The sequence below is a fragment of the Dama dama genome, chromosome 5 (genome assembly GCF_033118175.1).
Source record: "Dama dama isolate Ldn47 chromosome 5, ASM3311817v1, whole genome shotgun sequence".
Lineage (NCBI taxonomy): Eukaryota > Metazoa > Chordata > Mammalia > Artiodactyla > Cervidae > Dama > Dama dama.
The window spans coordinates 95,178,997-95,184,727 of record NC_083685.1 but is presented as its reverse complement, the minus strand read 5'-3'; positions in this window follow the sequence as shown (position 1 = coordinate 95,184,727).

Sequence of the window (5,731 nt, the reverse complement as noted above, 5' to 3'; positions counted from 1 at the left end):
TTTTGCTGGGCTGAAAGCGGACACTGCCCAGCCTCCGGGGCCCCTGGGGAAGGCCCATGAGCTCTCCAGTCCTGCATCTCTGGCTCCTCAAGTCCTAGAGGCCATTGAGCCAGGCCCTATAAATAGCCCAGGGAGGGGGAGGGGAGGCAGGCCAGGCAAGGCTAGAGGGGACAGGCTCTGGGTAGGCTGTTGTGGAGGGGTGGGGAGAAGGAGAAGAAGTCCAGAGTTCGAGGCCAATTCTGTCCCTGACCAGGACTACTCACCCCTCCGGGTCTCGGGGTTCCCCTGCGCGGGGGGTAACCAGGCTGATGGAGCAGACAGAGGAGACCCCTCCTCCTTACTGGGTGGTTTTCAGAGGCAAAAGTGTCAGGATATTAGCTGTGAGGGCCCCCCAACTGTGGGGCCCTCTGTGGGCCAATCCTGCCACAGAGACCACGTCCCCAGTCCCTAGAGGCCCAGGACAAGCTCTTGTGGGGTGCTGACTCTTCCAGCACCTCAGTTTCCCCTCTTGGCATGGCAGCTCCCAGACTGGTGCAGGTGAGGAATGCACTGGTCAGCCGGAGACCTCTCCAGGCCATGGGGCCAGAGCTTAGGGGATGGAACCTGCCAGGGAGGTTCCTGGAAATGGAAAATGTGAGCCCCACGGCCTTATCTGGGCTGGAAGCAGCTGTCTCAATTCCACACCCTCCACAGCCCCTGCCTTGGCGGGGAGGAGCAGGCAGCCCCTCCACATGGGGATGATTGCTGTTTGTTCTCTGGGCAGCCGGTCTCTCAGCAGAGGATCGTGGGAAATTCCTCCTCCGCTGGGACCAAAAGGGCCCAGTGCTGGTCCAGGGGGACAGGAAGCTCCATTCTCTTACCCCCTCCCCAGGTCAGGGCCACCCTTAGAATTGCATAAGTGAGTCTCTGCAGAGCGCTCAGGATCTGTACCTTCTAGAGACACACTTCCAGGTCTGGTGAAAGAGACAACGGAAAATGTGGCACGTGACACACAACAAGACACACACAAATATCTGATATACGTAAGCACGTGTAGACAACCCACATACACACACAGGCATGCACACGTCCTGTGTTGACACGCATACTGCGGGCTTGCATCCATGTGTGTCTAGAAACACATTCACCATTTATGAGCAAAGGCATAAAAATCCCCCTTCCAACCACAGGGGCTTGAACATGCGCCCGTACCTGTACACATGAGTACAGTTGTGCATGCAGGTACTACAGACTCTGTACCTCCCACATCTTCGCTCCACACCAACACACCCACACAGGTATACACAAGCAGGATACGTGCACAGACATGTCCTCAGATACACCGGAGAAAGAGGAACATCCCAAATATACACGTGTGTCTGGCAGTGTGTCCCTGGGGGGAGTTTAAAGGAGGGTTTGGTAGAGGAAGTTGGAGTGACCCGGGGGCAGGAGTCTCTCCTGTCCTCCCTCCCAGGGGCCTCAGGATTCCAGGTTCTGCCCCACTGGCTCCGCTTCAGGCAGGCAGAGCCGTGGGGCAGAGCCCAGAGCTCCTAGTGCGCGTCTCTGGGGTCCTAGTTAGAGATGAAGCCTGGGGGCTCCGAGACTGACCCACCCCAGGCTCCTGTGCAGCTCCCATCATGCTCCTGCCTCCCCGCTTAGCACCCCTTTTGGCTCCTGAACCCAGCAACCTGGCAGGAAAAGATAAACACAAGTCCTGTGTCCACGCCCCTGTGGATCTCATAACAAGGCAATGGTTTCCAGGGCAGAGGCTGGATTTCAAGATTCGAGGGGGAGGAGCTGGGGATGGTATGTTTGCCAGGAGGGTCCAGTCCTGGAGTGTATTTCTCTGGTCGAGTCCTTATTAGCCTGCTCCCCGTTGGTGCCTGCAGCTGGGGACCCTGAGGCATGGGGTGTGGCTCCCTTTCCACACCTTCCCCAGTTACAAAGCTGGACTGCCGGGCCTATTAGCCATCCCAGCGGACTGAACGCTTCATAGAGGGCCTGGTAGGGCCAACTGGGGCCTGCCTGGCAGATAACAGGTCTGGCCTGACCCCTGATCTTCTGACCTGAGCATTCCTGGCAGAGGGGCTTGGAGGGGTGAGGTGACCAGTGAGGCCAGCAGCTGTCTTTGTCTCAGTGCAAAGGCTGATGTGACCTTGGGGTCAGGGCCCATGTGGCACCTGTGAACCCCACGGTTCACCACACCTTCTAACACATCCTCTCTGCGACCCAGCTCATGGGGTCCATCCATCCACTCATTCTGTTGGTTCCACTCCCTCTCCAACGAGTCCCCTTTCCCTGGCTTTCACTCCCACATTTTCATGGATTCATGGAGCACTTTCTAAAGCCAGCTGCCTCTTCAGCTGTAGGGATGGATGAACAGCTGAGACAGACAGCTCTCTGCTCTCCGAGGATGGGCTCTAACACATGTGCGAGGACCGGGTGCAGAGGGTGAGGGCCAGTCCCAGGCAGGTGGGCCCAGGACTGCAGAGGACTGCCCCACCCCTTAAGCGCTGAAACTTAGGAGTCTGGGGAGTGGGTGGGACCTTCAGGACAAGAGCTGGAGGCAGGTGGGTATAAGGAGAGGGACTGGGCTGGAGGTGGAGGAGTGGGAGCCACCAGTGCAGGTGTGGGGGTGGGTGACACCATGCAGAAAGGGCCTGTGAGTAAAAGGGAGACCTGCCCAGCTCAGAGCCCTGGGGACCATGGTTAAGGGATGAGTGAAAACAGTCACTCAGGAAGGTCACTGGGGAGAAGAAGGGGAGTCAAGAGTGTTGGGAGGAGGGGTGGTCCTCAGGGGCTCCTGCTGGAGGGCCACAGGAATGGTTCTGGAGAGCTAAAAGCACAATTCCAGGGGACTGGAGCCTCTGGGCGATCTGGGAGCACGGGGAGCTGCCCAGACTTGGCTGGATTTGACTGTTGCCCCCAAGGGGCCCTGGGACCATAGCCAAGACCCTGGGTTCCAGCCCTGTCTCTGCATACCTTGCTCTGTGACCTGGAGTCTGTCCCTGTCACTCCCCAGGCCTCAATTCCCCCACCTCGGGTCCCTGACTTTCGGGTTTGGGCTTGGCCGGGATTTGATTTCATGGGGTGATTGGCAGGGGGTACAGGAAGGCTTGTCCCACTCCTGCCCCCAGCCCAGCACCAGAGCAGATCAAGGGGCCAGGAAGCAGGGTCGGAGCCAGGGGAGGGGGAGCTGGGAGGGCGGGTGCCAGAGCCCCGGGGACTCAGTGGGAGGTCGGCCTCGCTAGCCCGCTGACATCAGGGCTGGTGAATGTGCAGGGAGTTCAGCAGGGTCCATCGCCCTCACCTCCCCCACAGTCTGGTACCGGGCAGGAGCTGAGCCCCAGGAGGGTGGGAGGAGGGGAGGAGGGGCATTGAGGGGGCGGCCAGGAGGAGCCCCTGGGGCCTGGGGTGAGCAGCAGCCTCCCCCAAACTGACAAGGAGCCAGCTCTTGGATGGCACTGGTCTTCAGTGCCTCCCTCCCCACTCCAGAATCACCCCCTCCTCCCTTCCTCCCTCCTCCCCCGACCCTTTGCCCTTCTTCCTCCCCTCCTGGTTCATCTCTCCTCTCCTTGGCTCATCTCCAGCTATTGACTCAGTGGTCTGACTGCCGAGGGAGAGGAACCAAGGGGGATGGTCTGATTCTTGTACTGTCTGCCCAGAACCCACCGTGAGCCCCATCTCTGCCCTTGGCAGATAGAGCCCTCCCAAGGCCCCAAGCAGCCCCTCCCAGATGTTGTCATGTTCGATCCGGAGAGACCATATAACGCATCTAAAGTGGGAGAGCGAGGCTGGATCCTGGGCAGCCAGTCTCTAGAATCTTATCTATCCCCCATTGGGATCCCACCCTAGAGACCTGGCCAGCCTTCCTTCTCCTGGGTGCTGCGAGAGAAGGCTGGACCCTGACCCTCCCCCACCCTCATTTATGCTGTCCATCCAGGCACAGACTCCACCGCACATCAGCTATAGGACCAGGGACCCAGCTGTCCAGCCCCTCCCAGACTTTCCTGCCTGGTCCTTCCTCGGGTCCTGCAAAGGAAGAGGCTGGGTTTTTCTGGCTGAGACTGGGGTCCCTGCACTCCAGGCTCTGTGCTCAGATCCAGAGGGGCTCTGAGTGCTACTAAAGACAAGCTGTAGCAGTTGCCTCTCTTCTAGTGTCTATCAAAGATTCTACCCGGAGAAAGAATACAGGGAGCAATTTGGCTCACCCTGTCCACATGGCTACTTGGAACACACACACATGCACACCATGCGTGCCTTTTGGCACTTGACTTTCTCATGAAATAATTGCTGGAAGGCTCCTTGGATTAGGTAACCCAGTGTTTCTTCCTGTCCCCATGGTGGGGGGGAGGGGAAGGGGGAGTCAGCGTTTAGCATCTGTTGGGCTGATCCAGCTCCTTTGGGGCAGAGCAGGCCAGTCCAGGAGGTCTGTGGCCACAAACATCTTTGGAAGTGTGATGGGAACAAGTCTTACAGACCTCTCATTCTTAGGCACCAGGGTTAGGCCTAGGAAGGAGAAGGCTAATCAGGAAAGATCTTTTTTTGCACAAACAAGGATGGGATGTTCCCATTTTTATTTTAACCCAATTTTATCATATACATGAGAACATACAGCATCTTTCAGTATCATTCTGAAGCAACAGCTGTTTTTACTCCTTGCTTTCTTGAGATGGTTCGGGGGTGGGGTATGGAAGGCACGAATATCTGAGTTCAGGCACGAAAGGAGTGTTGAGAGGGTGTCGAGATGGGAACCCTGGGCTGTGGACAGAAGCCGGGGACTGAGGCTCTGATGGAGAGAGGGGGGTTCTTAGTCCCAGGGTCGCTGATCCTAGGGATTTGGAGGTTCAGCCCTAAGCACACCCTCTCCTCTCTGTCTGACCTCAGCCACTCAGGGATCCCCTAGCAGGGGCCCCTCTGTGAACCCCCAGGCCCTGTAACCATTGGCAATAAGGATGAAAAGATCTTACTATCCAGAGTGGGTTGGGAGGGGAGAAGGCACAATTGTAGAGTCAGGGAGGGACCTCAACACCTGTCTCCTTCTCCCTTAGGTCTTATAACAGGTGCAAGAAATTGCAGACAAAGACTCCATAGGTGAGTATGTGTTTGTGAGAGCCGTGTGCATGGAATGTAGGGGACAGTGACAGGCCCAGGGTGAGGGTCGGGGGTCTGGAAATTACTGCTGAGGCTTTCAGGTCTCTCTGAGCAGAGTGTGGGCGTGTGTGTGTGTGTGTGTGTGTGTGTGTGTGTGTGTGTGTGTGTGTGTGGCTGGGGGAGGGGGGTGGGGATGTCTCCACTCCCAGTAGGACTTGGGCCTGTGCCTGAGAGTGAAGGCCCGGAGGGAACGCATAACCGAAGACAGCGGTCTCCAAAGTCAAGTCCACTTGGGGGTCGAGGCCTTCTTCAGGTGGTCCGCAGTCTCTGCCCCCGGCCGTACGCTGCTATTCCAGGGTCAATGCGGGCGCCGCCGAGGACCTCCCTCACCTCAAGGCATCCCGCGGGTCACCGGGGCCGGGGCAGGGCGGGGCGGGGGGCGGTCCCCGGAGCCGCTGACCACGCCCCTGAGGCCCCGCCCTCGTGCGGCGCCCAGTCCCGGGGCTCACTGGGCCCGCCCCGCCTTCCGCCCGCCCCTCCCACCGCCCCTCCGGAGAGAACCCATCCCGCGGTGGCCAGTTGCGGTTTGGAGCTGCGGAGCTCGACTTCTCTCCGAGTCAGGCCCGATCTCCCTGACAAACAAGCGCCCGGCCCGGCC